This window comes from Protopterus annectens, chromosome 5.part0 (assembly GCF_019279795.1).
Source record: "Protopterus annectens isolate FY-2018-M chromosome 5.part0, PAN1.0, whole genome shotgun sequence".
NCBI lineage: Eukaryota > Metazoa > Chordata > Ceratodontiformes > Protopteridae > Protopterus > Protopterus annectens.
Window position 1 is genome coordinate 1599832747 of NC_056735.1, and position 19382 is coordinate 1599852128.

The window sequence follows — 19382 nt, forward strand, 5'->3', positions numbered from 1 at the left end:
TTTTATACTGATCTTCCTGCAGCATCATTCGTATTTTGTTAAAATAAAATTGTTTGCCCATTACTGCAATCTCTCCCCCCCTGTCTGCACCTTTAATCACTAATGAACGTATAGGTTGCTGTTCATCTCTAGTTAAATTAAAATATCTAGCAGCTTTGTCATTTTCATATAATGCATAAATATCTTGTTCAATAGCTTTTTCAAAAATTTATAAAGCACCTGTGGCTTGCGGAGCAAAAACGCTCCTTCTCCTTAGTGTAGTTTCATAATTGTTCGTATTACTAAAAAATATTTTCAAACTCAGATTACGAACAAAATGTCTGACTTCTATTAAAGTCTTAGAAATGTCCGTTAACTGTAATGAACAAATATCTAGAACAGCAATTACGAATAGTTCTGGACAAAACACCTACCATTTTGAAAGGTACAGTTAGCTTCTTGGAGGAGTTTTACACTTGGTCAGGTGGTCATTTAAATGATAGGTCACACTTTGTTATTATGGATGTTGATTCACTTTTTACTTCTATACCACATGATGAAGGGATAGCTAGCACCAAGACATTCTTAGTAAATTATTCAGGTTATGAGATGCAGAAAATTAATCTGCTTTGTGAAATATTAAGATTATTCTTAACTAATAATGTATAGGGCATAGCGATGGGTACAGGCATAGCTAATACTTATGCAAACATCATTACGTATATATGGGAGGAAAAATATGTTCTCTCCACAACAAATGCATATAGAGATTTTATTATGTTTTACAAGTGTTTTGTGAATGACCTTTTTTTTAATTTGGGAAGGGAGTTTAGAAGAGTTTCATGGATTTTTGGTGTATGCTAATGAGAGCACAGCTTTTTTAAAATTCAAGCATGAATGCTCTTCTGAGCAGATAGAATTTTTGGATGTTATGTTGTTAAATAGGGAAGGTGAAATACACACTGAAATGTATAGAAAAGAGGTGAAACATAATAATTATTTACATCGTAATAGTATGCACCCTCCTTTTATGTTTGATAACATAGTTTTGAACCAAATGTAAAGAGTAGTAAGGTTGAACACACAATTAGATAAATCAGAGAGTCAGTTAATAAATATTGGTAAGGACTTTCTCATGAGAGGTAATTCAGAGAGAGCAATGGATAAAGCATTACGAGAGGTTAAACACCAGCAGTCAGAGCAAGATATAATTCCATACTTTAGTAGGGGTCATCAAGGAAAGGATAGAGCACAAACTAAATCAAATAAACAAGATGTATGCTCACTTACAATAGGAATACAACAGAAATAAATAATATTGTTATGAAGCATTGGGAAATTCTAAGAGATGTTCAAGGGCAGCAAGATTTAGTAGCAGAAGGTCCAATGTTTGGTTACAAATGCAATTGTACATTGAAGCAGACATAGTGCTACAAGGAGCAGCCAAATATTTTTTTTTCTAGGAAGTAGATATAAGCAGGGTACTTTTAAATGTAATAATTGTGTTTATTGTAAACATTTATATACGAAGCGATCAATAACACCTCCTGTCACAAAAAATGAGTTTATATTACAAGCTTATGGAAATTGCAATACCAGTAACTTATTTTATATGGCTAAATGTGAATTATGTGAAAGCTATTATGTGGGATTGACCAATAGATGGTTCAAAGAGCATATAGCTGGTCATCTCAGCGATATAAAATGTAAATTATTGACAAATGCATTAAGTAGTAAACATATTTTAGATAGTGGTGAATAACATGTGTTTAAATTTTTGATATTGAAGATTATTTACAAATCACTTAGAAGTAGAGATGTATAAATGTTAACAGACAGTAAGGAAATGAAATGGATTTTGCGGATGAAGTCCTATTTACCACAGGACTAAATGACTGTTTCACTTTAAATCCTTACTTAAGGGAATTACATCAATCTGTTTGAAATTGTGCCATGTGACTTTAATGATTATTTAACTGGTGACTGCTATCGCTAAAATGTATTCACCAGAGGAAGCCTTATGGTGAAAGTTTTATCTCTGAAGAGAGGTTTTAACTTGCAATTTTTAATAAAAGAATCTGAGTGTATCCAGTGCTCTTTTTATTTTTTGGAGTTTGTTTGGATATTGAGTACTGGTTAACCAGCAGCTCACCAGTTCATTTTGGGCAATAACACTATTCCTACATGGAGTTTATTGAATCTGGGGAAATGTGTTTGAACTCTTACTACTTGTTAGAGAACATCTCCATATATCCAAAAATGCCTTTTCAAAAAATCAGTTAGCAACTGCCTTTACACAATCAAAGTACATGCTTTAAAATGACTTAAAAAAAAAACAGCAACATACCACCTCCCTGGTGCCACCTTCAGAATACTGCATCAAATAACAAATATAAGCTGCAACACTGGAAACAAAGATTAAAACTTTCAGTTATCTCCTCCCCCGTCAAAAAAAGAAAAATAAAATCACAGGATTTTCATAGTATTCACTCCAACAATAAACCAGCTGGATTTATAAAACAAGGCAAAATTCAAACTGCATAATCACAGCCTAGTAACTATTAAGCACTGCCAGTCACACATCAGGCTTTAGTTTTTGTTTTTAAGGGAGTCTGATTAAAACTATACATATGCATCTGCATCTTTCAGTGAAATAATAGCAGTGTGTGACACCTGAAAAGAAAGACAGGATTCTACATTGTTATTCATTCCATGCATTGCTAAAGATTTTTTCACACTTCCTCTATGTGTGTCTGTCTGACATGCTCAACAGCGCACCTCCTAAAGCATATATCTTTTTTCTTTATAGACTTACTGCACATTGGCACTTTGAGCAGATGTGAAAAATATGATTAAAATACATCTTCCCCATTACTAAGTAGACATATCTTTCAATGTGGTTTGTAAAGTTACACTAATTACAATGTCCAAATTGATACATTCCTTTAACTGCATTTATTTCTTTAGCTGTGACTTGCAACTATAGAACACCAATCTATCACATATACCTCAAACTCTTTGATATATAAACTTTAGTTTCTGTAAAATTAGTCTGATATTATAAGATAATTTCTTGAGTATATACCAATATCTATTCAAAACTTGATATGGCAATAGAGAAGTCAAAAGTGTACTTACTGATAATTCTGTGCAGCGGATTTCACTGACTTCTCATTTTTTTTTTGTTACATGACATGATTTTTAAGCATTTCCATATTTTCTTGCTTGGAAATGACAGGATAAATTAACCATGGGAATATAGTTTAATACTAGATGTATTTTTCCATTTGCAAATGACAGGATATATTCCCCAAAGGTATATAATTGTATTAAGGTGGCAGAAAATTAGCAAGCTGCCTCTGTCCAATGGAGGTATAGGTGGTTTACCTTTATATCATTAATCCCAATATGGGCAAAACGTCTTCTGTGAATACCGAAGTGCGAACATCTCCAACGTCGAATTCCACATAAGTGAACGGCAAAACCTTGCCCCTTTTTGACCCATGGTAGCACTGGTGTGGAGGTGTGACGTGGCCAGAAATATCAAAATTCGACATCATTTCGACATTTAAAAATGTTTGCGGTTTCGGTTCACTTAAATGGTTCGATTAAGTGGCTGGTCGATCATGTGTGATCGACAATATAAAGTACCAGTCCAGATGAAACTTTCCAATTTCTCATGCAATAGTCAAGGTTAGTTTGAATAGGGTCAGGGATGAACTCTGTCTAACATGGATGGGAAGCTTGTTCCAGAGAAGGAGTGATTTATGAGATACATATCTGGCCTCCTAACATTTTCTATTAAGTTTGGAAATGAAATTTAGGTCCTTTGATTGGATATTTCTAAAGCTGTTAGATTTGTTGATATGAAGCAAATCATTCAATACTGGATAACATTGTAAGCCAGGGATAGATCACCTCTCAGCTGTCTGTATGAGGCTGAGTATAAAGATAAGGCTTTGAGGTGGTCAGCAAATTCCATGTGGTTTATGCTTTGACATCTTTTTGTGAGGATCCAATGTGGGCATTCCAGCTGCTGCATATCCACCCTGAGCTGTTGCATATTCACCATGAGGTACACCAAAAGGCCGCACTGTACTCAATGATCAGTCTAATGAGGGCTGAGTATAGTGGGACAATAACATCTCTGGACCTGGATGTAACACCCATGTATATAAGTTGCACAATATAGAAATATTTAAATACAGTAGTAGACACATATGATGGTCAAAGAAAAGTCATTGCCCATGTATGTTGCCAAGTCCCTAATCAATGTGCCTACTCTTAGGGGAGTATCATCTATAAGGTAATTCCCAGGGGTGGCTGACTTTTCAAAGGACACTATTATTATGCATTTTTGGCATTCAATTTTAGACGATGGCTCTGGCAGCAATTACTAGTTTGTGACAAACCCCATTGTAGGATATTAGTATCCTTGGGGGATTATATAATTGTTCTGCACTTGAAGTCATCCTCCAACTTGGTCAACCAGTGTCCATGAACATTAGCCTTGACCTCCAAAAAGGATAGGCTCCAGTTCTGAGCCATGAGGTACTCCACTACTGACTGGCCATTTTGTGGGTAGAATCACCTGTCCTAACTTTCTGTGTCCTATCTGAGAGCCAGTGGGCTATTCAACAGTTAACATAGGGGTTTTCTCCTAGTTTCTTGAGTTTGTCTACACTGCTAGAATGAGGAATGGTGTTGAATGTTTTCACCTGGTAAAGACAGATGACGTACCAATTTGGACTCTTTGGAAGCTTTGGTGATTTTCTTGAAAAAATCCGCCAGGTTGATCAGGCACGATCTGGCCTTGACGAAGCCAAACTGTGCTTTTTCCAGTGTCTGAAGACTTCTTATATCTTTATGTATAATGTCCATGATGACTCTTTCTGTGACCTTATGTTAGAGTCTAGTCAGACTTATGAGCCTGTGATTTCTTAGGTCAGTAGATGTCCCACACTTGGGGAGAGAAAAAAACTGTCATAGTCCTCTTATCAATGGCCATGAAGACAGTTTGGAGGCTAAGACTGTTCTTAGGGACATGGCTAGGGCATTTTTCATGCTATTTAGGAGACATCTCATATATTATCATGGCCAATCAAAGCAGTATTTTTTGCCATGGAGAGTTCACTGAGGACTTGTTCACTATAAATAGCCAGTGTAGTTATACCCAAGGATATTTCTTGGGAGGTGACAAGGGGAGAAGCATGGTAAAGATGGAGCTAAATTTATCAGCCAGTAGTTTTACTGTATCTTCTGTTTTGATAAAGGTGGTTCCATTTACAAATAGTTTAGAATACTTGTATATTACCTTTGAGGTTAGGGTCATAGATGAAGAAGGCATTGTTGTTGTTCATTGCCTGTGAGGTTACTTTCATTTCAAATGTGATTTTGTTGGACTTAATAAAACTCTTAAGTTGCTTATTTAGTTTGATGAGGTAGCTCTTGTCTTGCTGGATGTTGCCCTTCCTGGATTTATCCTTAGTTTTCTTCCTTTTGTAATTTAGCTTGTTGAGACTAAGATTCTACCACTGCTGCATGTTATTGAGTTAGTCTTATGCTTATCCAGGTGGGTACAGCTGCTTCAGTGCAATTGTTTACATGATAATATAGGATTACTGTGAACAATTCTGCATAGAAAGTAGAGTTCATATGATTTGGGGGGCTTGAAATTTTGCTATGACTCAATAAGGCCTTTAGCTATGGAATAATGAAGTCACAAGTTTTAGCTTAATTTCAAAGAAGACAGCTTTATGGTCTGACCTGACAAGTGGGGACATTGGATTTCTGTGGATGCAATGTTGCTTCATGTTTGTGAAGATCAGGTCAAGGATGCTGTTGCTCCTAATGGGTGTATGAAATAGCTGGTCCAGAGTATTTTTGTTAACAAAGTTTATGAATCTCTGGGTCTCTATATTGCACGTTGTGTACGCTTCCCAACTTAGAGTGGAGTAGCTGAGTTCACACAGGACTATTGTTTTGAGATCAATGCAGAGTGACTCCATCAAATTTAGGTATGTGTTACGGGTATCCTGGATCATAGAGGGGACCTATAGCTTTCAGTGATATGGTATGAGACTTTTCTTATTGTGTGTTGGACAAGGAGAAGCTCAAGTGAGTCATACTACTTGACCGGTCTTGAGTTTTGATTGTTATTAATGGATATTGAGACACCTCCAGCTTGTGTCCCATCCTGTGCAGGTCTAATTGTGTGGAAGGCATTATAGCCTTGCACCTCAGTGGAGCTCACCATGGCTTTAATCCATGAATCTGCAACTACACAGATGTCTGCATTCTCCAAGGTAAGAAGAGCTTGCAGGTAATGGAATTTTTTTTTTGACTCCTGGCAGTAAGTAGTAATGCCTTCACATTATCCTGTGTTTTCTTTTAAATGTTACAAGCTTTATCATATTGACATTGACTGAAAAAGGCACTATGGGGGTGGACAACGTTTTAGCCAATATTCAAAAGCCTAAATGGCAGGTACAGACCATTTTTGTTGAAGCAATATTGTCTGTCAACCATATCCTCCCAAGCTGACAAATATTGTACCCCTTTGAATGACACAAAAACTAATCCAATTGTTTGAATCAATTATTTTGCATACTGACCACTAGGGATATCCCCAAGAGAATTATCTTCTATACTGATTACTACATATATTCTTCTTAATATTTTGGGATATTATCGTTTGGTACCAATTAATTAGGTTGGGAGCAATTGTTTGGCCCATTGGCATACCATTTTACTTCTGTACATATGCATATCCATTTGTCTGTGACTCTCCTTTTCTCTGTCTGTTTTATTTTATCTATCTATCTATCTATCTATCTATTTATCTATCTATCTATCTATCTATCTATCTATCTATCTATCTATCTATCTATATATCTATCTATATATCTATTCTCTATCTGTCTATGCTCACAATGCCTAATGAAAATATGCTCATAGTGCACACTTATAATTTCATAGATTCATGGGAGATTACTAGGCTAATAGCTTAAGAGCCTTTATAAGCCTGGCTAATATAACCTGATTTTATCCAATATATGTCTGTTAGGGGCAAGAAGATGGCATGGTTTTTGCCTATACCTTGAGTATCTTACAGATTGCCCCTTTCCATAAGAGACATAAGCTCTACCCCAGGTGTGATTTTGCAATTCCCAGTCCAATAATCCAAACTGCCTTTGAAGAGGGCCAGGGAAGGACTCTGCTTTACATGAATAGGAAGTCTGTTCCAAAGAAGGGGCAATCTTTGGGACACATATCTATGTCTCCAGCATGTTTTGTTTGAGATGATGACTAAGTTTAGATGCCTAGATTGAGTAACCCTCATGCTGTTTGTCTTGCGGATGTGTAGCAGCTCCATCAGGGCTGGATTTATGAGCACCTTGTAGATCAGGCATAGGCTACCCTTTAATAGTCAATAGGAGACAGAGTAAAGGAATAGGACTTTTATTCTATCTGCATTGGACATGTTGCTTATACCTGGTATTTTCTTTGTGAGGAGCCTCTGAGGTCACTCCAGCTGCTGCAAGTGCCTTGTCAAAAACATGCCAAATGTCACATTATACTCTATTATTGCTCTAATGAAAGTTGAGTACAGCAGGGCTATAATTTCCTCAGACCTGGATGCCTTACCTTTACTTAAAAGTTGTGCCTCATGGAAGGACTTCCTCACCACTGTGGATACATGGCAATCAGTTCTCTATCTGTGTACCTAGATCTCTCACCTCTGAATCTACTCTTAGAGGTGTGCTATTGATGTTGTAATTTGTAGGGATATCTGACTTCCCAAAGGATATGATAATGCATTTTTTTACATTTAATTTTAGGCCATGGTTCTGGCACTAATCATTTGACTGATCTAGATCCTCCTGAAGGATATCTACATCACTGGAGGATTCAGTGACTGCCCCCAGCTTGCATTTGTTGGCAAATTTTGTCATTCAGAGGCTTTCCACATCAGTCCTGTCTTCAGATAAGTATATTTCAAACAGGAGTTGTCCCAGCACTGAACCCTGTGGCACATCACTGGTAACTGGCCTCTTCCTGGATCTAGATTCACCCACTTTAACTATATGTGTCCTGTCTTTGAACCAACTGTTTCTCCATATGGTGCTGCAGGAATTTATACCCAGTTATGTGAGTTTATAATACCTGAATGGGGGAATTGTATCAAATGCCTTGGCCAGGTTGAGGTAGGCAGCATGTAGCATTTTACCCTCATACTTGTCCTTTGAGACTTTGCCAAAGAAATCTACTAGATCCAGTAGATATGACCTACCCTTGACAAAGCTGAAATGGGTCAGGTCCAGTGTTTGGTGATTTCCTATGTCATTATTTATCAGGTCCATGATAATTCTTTCCATGACCTTACATAATAAGACTAGTCAAACTTATGGGTCTGTAATTTCCCAGGTCAGTAGATAGTCCCCCTTTAAGTAGAGGGATGACTGTTGCTGTCCTCCACTATACTGGCATGAATCCAAAAGAGGAACTTGCCCAAACCAAAACTGCAAATCCAAAATAAGAGCACTGGGGTATATAGATACCCAAACAATGTGGTAGAAGGTTCAGATTTTCATAAGGATTTGTTGAAAAATTTTGACAACTGTGGTTTTGACATTTTGCGTGCCATAATTAAACAAAATGATAAGACTATGGTTAACTTGAATGAAAAGATTAATAGAATCAACAATTGTTTACTAATTGACTTGGTGTTTACTGTTGAAAAACAAAAACAGAAGTATTTTGATTTAAGAAAGCAAATTAATGACAGAATTAATGTCATTATTAATAGGAAAAATGTAAAATGTTAAGGGATGCATCTGAATATGAACACAATACACATTACCTCAGACCCAGGAGTTTTACAGACCCTTCTAACATTGATCAAGATTTGTTTAGGGGTAGAACTACTGAGGGGAACAACAATTCTGGTTACTATCAGAGGGACATGTGGGTGGAGGTCAACGAAGATAGAGAAAATGGTCCTGGGGATATTGCCAACCCATTAGGGTATCCACCTCCTCAGAGGTCTGAGAGGTTGATGAACAAAACAACCTATCATCAGGGGAATTGGAATGGGTGGAACAACAGAGCGGGATACCAGAAGTATTGAGTGAAGAACACTCATATGGGGATGTTTTGGATGTATCAGGTCTAGAATCTGATGGAATAGTATCTAATGGTACCATGCTCACTCTCAACGGGTATACTATTTTTAATTATAGTAATTTGACATCACACAAGAATTTTTTAGTTTATTTATAAAATGTTTTAAATTTGTACCAAGAAAGAAATGTGATATTAGTAAAGTTTTAATTGACCTTAAAATGTTTGTCCAGAAGAAAAATATGGAATTAATATTTAAACAAACTAGTGGGGTGGGGGTTCACTGAAGAGAAAGAGTACATGGAACCCTCCACTACACCCACAGTTAAATAATTTTGAATGTCTGGTGGAAAATAGACTCAGGAAGGAGTTGACAAACAATAGAGTTTGGTTATAGTTATCTAAGGAGGAAAATTATGCTTTGAATACACTGAAAGAAAACAAGTTTGTTAGGGTTATGAAGCCAGATAAGGGTGTGGGTACTGTTATTCTGGATTCCATAATATATGAAAGCAAAATGATGGGGCTTTTACAGGATGAGGACAAATATTCCAATGTTTCAATAAACTAAATTAATATCGCTTGTAGGAAAATATTTATTATTTTAAATGATTTATTATTGGAGGGTACTATTGATATTGACATGTTTAATTTTTTATACAACAGGGAACCTAGAGTGCCAAGTATTTTCGGTATTCCTAGGACCCATAAGAGTACATTAGACCCACCAATGAGACCAATAGTGGCAGCCAATCAATCTGCCACCGCAGCAATAGCTAAATATGTAGATGTAAAGTTAAAAGAACTTTCCTTGAATTCCTAGAATACGCTCAAGTATTCTTGGGATTTTCTTAGGAAGGTAAGACACGATTTGTTTTCTGATCAAGTTATGTTTGTAACAATCGATGTGGTCGATTTGTTTACATCCATCCCTCATGCTGAAGGGTTGAAATTTTTAACAGAGGGTCTTAGGAAATATGGTAAGTTCAATGATAGGGACATTTATTTGATCAACACCTTGATGGAAATAGTATTAAAAAATAACTTTCTTTACTTTGAAGGAGCGTTTTATCATCAAGAAAAAGGAATGGCAATGGATGCAATGTGTGTGTCAACTGATGCCAACCTGATGCTTCCATGGTGGGAATATAATTGCATTTTTCATTCCACATACAATGAAAACTGGGTTTTATATTGTCGGTTTTTGGATGACATTTGTATTTTTTGGATGGGAGGGATGGACAAGTTTGCTGAATTTATGCAATATATTGCCTCTACCACCAAGTTTTTGAAATTCACTTATAAATGCGGACTTGATTCCATTGATTACTTGGATGTGAAGATTACTAAAGATAAGGAAAATAAAACATTTAAATCTGAGGTTTACAGAAAAGACACCTACTGCAATTCATTCCTTCATTTCAACAGTGCGCACCCATTTGCTCAAAAGAAAAGTATTGTTAAATGTCAGCTTGGATGACCTCAGAGGATTCAGATTTCTTAAGGGAGGTGCATCTTTTGGAGAATATGTTTTTGGAAAGGGGCTATCCTGCTCGCATGATTGGGAAAATTGTTGAAGAAGTGATTTCACACAAACAAGATAGATTTGCACCTATACTAGGCATTGAAGAGGTTAAAACAGGGGGTGAAGTGACCACAAGTAAGAATATTGGGTACGAAAATGTTTTCATGCTTGACTATAATGGTGACAGTAATGTAATTACAGAATCCCTTAAGGATGAATGGGGGAGATTTAGTGCCCTATCAGATTTGGACCTTCACTTTGATGTACCGATTAAATTTGTTTTCAGGAAAGGAAGAAATATAAAAAATATATTGGAAAGTTATAATGCTGGTAAAAGGAAAGTTAAAAGAGTGGGAACTTACAAATGTGGAGCTTGTCCACAATGTCCCCATATACTTAACAAACCAGAGGCGTACATTACTAGTCATAATAAAAATATTTCAGCAATGGTTTATAGTAATTGTAAATCAAAAGGGGTAGTATACCTTGTGACATGTGAGAACTGTGAATGTTTCTACATGAGGAAAACTGAGAGGAGTTTAAGTCGTATGATTTATGAACACCTATATGACATTAAAAAGGGCAATGCAAAGAATGCCCTATTTAAACACAGTGAGGCTAGTGGACACACATCTTTTAAATTTTTTGTCATAGAGGTGGTCCAAAAGGATGCCAGAGGGGGACCATGGGAAACACAACTGGGATATCATGAGGTTTATTGGCAGTTGATTTTAGAAGCCAATACGTGGCCTGGTTTAAATGATACGATATCCCTGGCACCAGTTTTAAAGTTGCGGGTTGCCAAATTGTAAGTTCTATGTTTAACATTGTATATTTGCTAGTTTATTGAGGATGGTTTTTTTACACAATTTTATACTCACCAATTATCACACATTCATACACTTATACATTCTTACAGTGTTGTTCTGCTACATCTTTTAAAAATTTTCTAAAATATTTTAAAATGTTTTGAGGTTTTCATCAGGTTATTTATATGAATTGTACTTGTTTGCACATATTTTAATACATAAGTTTATATTTGATACGCTCTCATTTTAGTAGGCTTGTTGACAGAAACAAGTCAATAGTATGTTTGTCTTAAACTTTAATTTAAGGTATGGTTTTAAAATTTAGAATAGGTTTATTTATGGTGCATCTTGCATCTTAGGTTTATATATAAACTTTACTGCATATTCATATTTTATATCTATGTCTTCCTGTTTTAAGTTGAATGTTTTATTAATTAGTGTTAATTGGTTTATTGTCAATATTGATTGCATGCAATTTATGTAATTGGACACCTTATTTAATGTTGAACTTTGGTTTAGGACTGTATTCTGATGAAGTTGCGGACAAAAATGTACTGCCTGTGATTTCAGTGATAAAGTTTTATGTTTAGTGTTCTTGGATTTGCTGTATCATTAATAAATTTTTTCCTCGGGTCATCGGCTGTCCAGTGCTCTTATTCTGGATCTCCACTCTACTGGGACAAAGACACTCCAGAGGCTGTGATAGAGATCCTAATGGGGCTGATAAGTCCTAATTTATGCTGTTTAACAGGCAACCCGGTATATCAACAGGTCCCATTGAAACCGTGTTTTTAGCTTTAGACAGCGCAATAGCAACCTGTTTTATGGTGATAATTGGTGGTGAAGTGGTGGTGGGTATTTCTTGGGTGGAGAGCTGGGGGCAATGGGGTGGTGAAATTTGAGTGGAATTTGTCAGATAACAGATTTGCTATATCTTCTGGTTGAATATAGGTGACGCCATTTACAACTGTTTCTATGCATTGTTGGGTGTTGCCCTTAAGACTGCAGACATAACTGAAAAATGCCTTATGATTATCATTAGCTTTGGAGACTATTTTTACCACACAGTCTACTTTCAAAAATTTGACTAATTCACTGATTTGCTTGTTTAGACTAATGAGGGACTTTATGCTCTACTGTGCACATTCCATCTTCTTTTGTTGTACGATATATTAATACCAGAGGTCCAAGTCCAACAGGGTGGCTTGTTTTTGTGGTTTGAACTGTTTTTTTCAGTCTAGTACTACCATTTCTATGCAATTGCATATATATATATATATATAAAAGGATTTTGTGTATTCCTCTACATAGGTTTCTATGTTTTATCAGTTTGGAGGAGCGATGCCATCCCTTAATAGAGAGTAATTTATCTTAGAGAAGTTCTTAAAGTTAGTGGGGTAAGGTGTTTGTACTAGTTTTACCTTTATTTCAAGGGAGATCACTCTCTGATCTGATCTGATCTTGCCAATGAGGACATCACACTTGGTGGGTGCATCACTCTCCCATATTTGTGAGTACTAGATCTAGGATATTTGTTCCCTTACTGTGAGTACAGACTAGCTTCTCCAAGGCATTTGAATTGGGCCTGTATGTTAGTGGTTGTGTATGCCTCCCAATTAATGGAGGGATAGTTAAAATCACTCATGAGTATGGTATTGGACTGGATGGTGAGGGATTCTAGCAGCTTCGGATATGATGTATGAGTTTTCTGGTTCATGATAGGGGCACTATAGCTAGCAAAAATAACGGTAATGGATTTTTCCCACGGTTTGGTGGACTTGGATTAGCTCAAGCATGTCATATTGTTTGACCAGCCTTGAGATGTGTTTATCCTATGTGTAGATAGTTATAGCTCTGCCTTTTGCTCTTTCGTGTTCAGTGGGTGGTCAGAATGTATGAAAGGCATTACACCATGCACTGCCAGAGTGCTTTCCATTGCTTTGAACCATGCTTCAGTAACTGCACAGATGTCAGCATTCTCCAGGGTGAAGAGAGCTTCTAGGGAGTATAGTTTCTTGTTGAGACTCCTTGCATTGATCAGTAATACCTTTAGCTTGTCCTGAGTAGCTCGTGTTATGTTGGAAGGTTTGTCTGTTTGGCAATGCCTAAAAAGGCCAGCAACAAAAGGCGAAAATGTCAATCCTGACCAACCAACTCTTGCTAACAACAGGATAACCGTGACAAAGGCCAAACAAATAAAATAAAAAGAATTCTCTGACGTATTGCTTATGTTACAATTTATTAAGCACTTTCATCTTGAGCAATCACAAGACATCTTCAGAATAAAAAACAGAGAATCTCCAGCATTTGAATATGTTAAAAAATCAATTAATTACAAACATAATTAACTAATTAGGCACTTTTAAATAGACAGACTCTATTAAAAATAGTTCCATCTAGTCTGTGCCCTTAACTTTAAAACTGGTGCTATGGACAAAGTTTCATTCACTTAGTTAATTATGTTTATAATTAATTGATTTATATATTTAAATGCTGGAGATTTCTGTGGTTTTTATTCTGAAGAAGTCTCGGGACTGGCAAAAATGACAGCATGTAATAAATTGTAACATAAGCAATAAGTCGGAGAATTCTTTTTATTTTATTTGCTGACCTTTGTCACAGTTATCCTGTTATTAGCAAGAGTTGGTTGGTCAGGATTGACTTTTTCACCTTTTGTTGCTAGTGTTTTTGTATTTGGGTGGAATTTGTGACCAAGTGTCTTTATTACAAAGATTTACTTGCCGCAGCGGAACCCATTAGATTTTTATCCAGTATGCAGGATTCGAGCTGTTATGGGCAAGGGCATCGTCTCACTACACCCAACAATGGAAAGACTTTAAGGAACAGTTGTTTGGATATAGAGGCAAGTTTAACTCAACTTATCTCACTCTTAACCCAACAGAACAATAACATGACTATTTTAATGCAAAAACTACAGGAACCAGCTTTCCCTGCTTGAGGCAATTTGGTGAACTCATAATGGATGACGTCTAATGTTCGCAATCAAGGTGACTTTTCAGTTCAGGGTACAAGCTATGTGAATGTTACAGCTTCAGTGAGACCTTGGATTGTTGAGCGACCCAATTCAAGATTTAATTTTTACAACTGGATTAAGAAAGATATTAAATTATTTGGGACAGATACCATGACAATTCCATTGAGCAAACAACCAAGGACATTTCACAACAAGTTAGTGGACTTAGAACAGAAGCTTTTCAAGGTGAGAAACCTTCAATGCAACAATTCATACCAAACTGAATGTTTTAGATGCAAGCAAGTACCAAAGGGCTTGCATCTGTTTAAATTTCCAACTGGTATAAATCTAAAAGACAAAGATAAGTTGGATATGTTTGCCATGTTTGATTGTTTTGGACTTAAATTGGTGCAATTTATAGTTAGTTTAAATAACAACTATATAGAAGAACTGTTAGAAAAAGTGACGGTTCTGAATAGTGAGGTTACTAATGACTTCCTCTTTGAATTAAATGTTACTAGATATGATGCTATGTACACTCGTATTGAGAAACAGGTGGATCTAAATATGGATAAAAAAAGGGAAAAGCTACATAGGGATAGTGACAAGTACAAAAGGGGCATAGCTTACCAAATGCCCATGAGTTATAATCATATGCCACCATCAGTTGACAACAGGGAACATGAACAAATAGAAGGTGCTGAGAGTCCATATGTTAGTGATGATAATTATGAGTTGGAAATACAACAGGCAAATAAACAACAACACGATAGCCACCCTACACTTAGGAGACTGGAGAGAATAGGTAATCGTAATAAATAGAGGAAGGGTAACAGCAATAATTATAATAATTCTTTTCACTACACCCCAGCACTTCAGGGCACTTGGAACCACCCCAGGTGATAGCAGTGGGGGAGATACAGGAAATGATTATTGACATAAAAACAGTTTTGGAAAAGGGAGAGGGTGCAGGACAAGATGAAACTATTACGATATCTAATGAAGGGAAAGTAGCTAGTTTCCATGGATTCAATATATTTAATTACACTCATTTGCAAATGAACTATGAATACTTTTCTCTTTTTAACAAGAGTTTTAAGTTTATGCCAGGTTCAGTAATAGGTATCCCAGAGGTTATGATGGAAATTAAGTTATATTCCAGGAAATTAAATTTACATGTATTGTTTCAAGAGAAAATAAGGGATTCAGTAGAAGTAGAGAATAGAGAAAAAAAAATTAAATGTAGGAGTACATGCAATCCCCCAACTCATCCCACCATAGCCACTTATGGAAATTTGTGTCTAAAAGAGACTCATTCAGTTTTAACCTCCAATAGGAATTTTTTTTATCTTACTAGACAAGAAACAACATTATTGAGAGAAATAAGATCAGACAATTCCATAAGCGTAATGAAACCCAATAAAGGGGGCAGGATGGTTTTGGTTGAAAATTTGGATTATGGTGCTAAAATGATGGAGATATTTTATGACACCAATAAATATAATGAAGCTTCATATAATGAAGTAATGATAACTCACAAAAAGGTCTAATTATTTTTAGAAGATTCCCTTTTTCAGGGAATAATCTCTGAAGAGCTGTTTAATTTTATTAAAGTTGACCATCCTACCATCCCTCAAGCTTTTGTAATTCCGAAAGTACACAAGAACGTACTAGATCCATCTTACAGGGTTATTATAATATCATGAGGCAGTTCCACCTACCCTTTAGGATTAATTATTGATAGACTTTTGAAACAAACAGTTTTGTCCATTTATTATATTTTAAGGGACTCTTGGGACTACCTTTCTATACTTAAAACAGGCATTTTTTTCATCAGAAGTGTCCTTTACCACAATGGATGTAGTTGATTTATTTACAAGTATTCCTCAGAAGGAAGGACTTAATTTATTTTTAGAAGCAGTTTTAGACCTCACTGATCTAAATAGCATTGTGATCAATTTTGTGGTTAACATTATGGACATGTTGCTAGACAACAATTATTTTATGTTTGAAGGAAGTTTTTTTAAGCAGACAAAGGGTGTGGCAATGGGGGCCAGGTGTTCCCCCATTTATGCAAACATGGTGATGTATGCTTGGGAGCGTAAATTTATGTTTTCTACTGAATTTAAAGACAGATGGATTTTATATCTTCACTTATTGGATGATGTTTTTATCTTGTGGAAAGAACCAGTTGCAACTAACACAGATTAAGCCCTATATTTAAATCAGCTTCCTTCATTTTTAAATTTTACTAGTAATAATTCCAACACATCCATTGACTTTTTAGATGTTAAATTAAATAAATATCTGCTAGAAGGCAGATTTTGTTCAACTATTTTCCGAAAGGAAACATTTTCCAACAGCTATTTAAATTTTAACAGCCAATATCCTTATAAGACAAGAAATAACATTCTAAAAGGTCAATTAGTAAGGGCATCACAGATGTGCTTGAACTGGAATTATTTTAAAAAAGAAATTTTGTTTTTCATCAAATTATTTCTGGAGAGGTGGTACCCAAAAGACCTTATTTTTAAGGTAAGCGTGGAGGTGGCTCAAGCCTGGGGTTCAAAATTCAAACCTCTTTTAGGAATAGAAAATACTAATGTGAGGTATGAAATAGATTCACAATCAAAGGAATTCAATAATAGCATGGTAGTCCCCTTTGGAGAAGGGTCAAAAGAAGTAAAAGAAATTATGAAAAATATTGGGTTGTTTTTAAGAGCAATACTGATTACACTAATATCCTGGGTGAAGAACCCAGGTTTGTTTTTAGAATGAGTAGAAACTTGAAATATATTTTTGAACACAATATAATAGTGTATAACCCATTCGAAAAGGGTACCACAAAGTGTGGGCATTGCTCTTCGTGTAAATATATTTTAGAGGAAAAGACTATTAGCCTCCCTAACAGACCGACACCAGTGGTGTTTAAACCTGGGAATTGCACTACAAAAGGTTTAGTTTATCTTGGAGTATGTCAAACTTGTAAATATTTTTACGTTGGCAAAACTGAAAGACAGTTGAGAAAGCATATATACGAACATGTCTATGCCATAGCTCAGAAAAAATACATGGATGCTTTGTTTAGACACCCAGAAAAATGTCTGAATTTTAAAAGATTTAAATTTGGTATATTGGAAGTCATTCATAAATCTTTAAGAGGTGGTTGGTAGAAAGTAAATATTGAAATAAGTGAATTAAAGTGGCAATTTTTATTCAATTATTTTACTAAACCTGGTTTGAATGAAACTTTGTCCATAGCACCAGTTTTAAAATTAAGGGCACAGACTAGATAATGTTAGAGATTATGAATATAAGGCTGAAATTAATTCTGTTGTAAAATATGCTGAAAGATGAAGCATAGAATAAAATGTTTGCTTGAATATACGTATAGAGTTTAGCAATGTAAAATGTGCATTCATACTATATGGGTACAGGATACCTACTAGATTAAAATGCATGAATAGCAAACAGTCTGTGTAAATACATACTGTACAGGATACATTGTAATAAGTTCAAAAGTAATTTGTCAATAATATAATGTAATATTATCACTGGTTTTAAGTTAGAGTCTTATATTAAATCATTGTATTCATAAAGCTAATGTACTAATATGTACATAACATTCTTTAGTGTATAAATCATGTTTTTTTAATCCTCAAGTATTAAATATACTGAAATAATTGCATTCAAATATTTATTATCTAAGCCTAGTTAGTACTTTACCAAGATGTTAATGGGCAGTTCAGAGACATGACCACAATGTTATGGTTAAAATGACATTGAAACTGTATATTTTCAGCAGTGTATAAATGCTTGCAGTAGCACATAGTTATTGTCTCTTATATAATAAAAGCAAAGAGTAAATGGAACAGTTCTAAGTCATAAATTAAATTTTGTGATTGCAAAAGAATAAATTAAATATTTTCACAGAATGGTCTGCAAAAGAAAACGTTGTTAAATACATTCAGTTTTGATAGTAACTAAAGGTTTTGTTTCTTAATATCAAAAAATACATATCAGAATAAAGTGTTTTGAGTATGTTTAAAAAAGAAAGAATTGTTAGAGATTATGAATATAAGGCTGAAATTCTGTTGTAACTATGCTGAAAGATAAAGCATAGAATAAAACGTTTGCTTGAATATATGTATAGAGTTTAGCAATGTAAAATGTACATTCATACTATATGTATAACAGACAGGCTTCTCTTCACAGCATCAGAAAAGCAAGTATCACATGCTTTTCTCATGTTTGCAGAACAAATATCTAAACTCAGCAATACGTGATCTTTTTTTCAATAGGAACAGCTTGTACATATGTTCCCTTTCAGATTTCTGTTAATGGCATCCTCACATCAGCAAAAGGGCTTACAAGTAAATCACAAAAGGACAATAGAAAAGTCTAAAAAACAGACATTATGTGACTTCCCACAGAAGGCCAAAAAAGATACCAAGAGGAAATAAAATCTATGTGTGTGGCTAGCACTCTATATAACAATTGTAGTAGTTCAGTTATGTGAGAAAGGGACAGAGAGAGGTATTTTGTAGAAGTCATCATTCATATCTGTAATGAAGGAAAACTTTATAAATATATGCTACAAATCTGACAGAAAGAGTACGTGTCATTTGTTATAAAAATAAGTTATCTGTAACTGTGCTTATAGTTGCAAAATATATTTCTTTATCAGTGTGCAATTTGTAAGACTTGGTGCTTTAAACAGACTATAGACTATAGATGGACTCATGCAAAGCTCTTTGTCTCTGATTCAGCAGTAAACAGCACAGCAAGACTGTGTGTCTTAAGAAGACATTGAATCCAGCACAGCATAGAAGCAGAGCGCACAAATTAAAATAATATTTTCAGATAGAACTATTTTTAATAGAGTCCGTCTCTTTAAAAGTGCCTAATTAGTTAATTATGTTTATAATTAATTGATTTTTTAATATATTTAAATGCTGGAGATTTCTGTGGC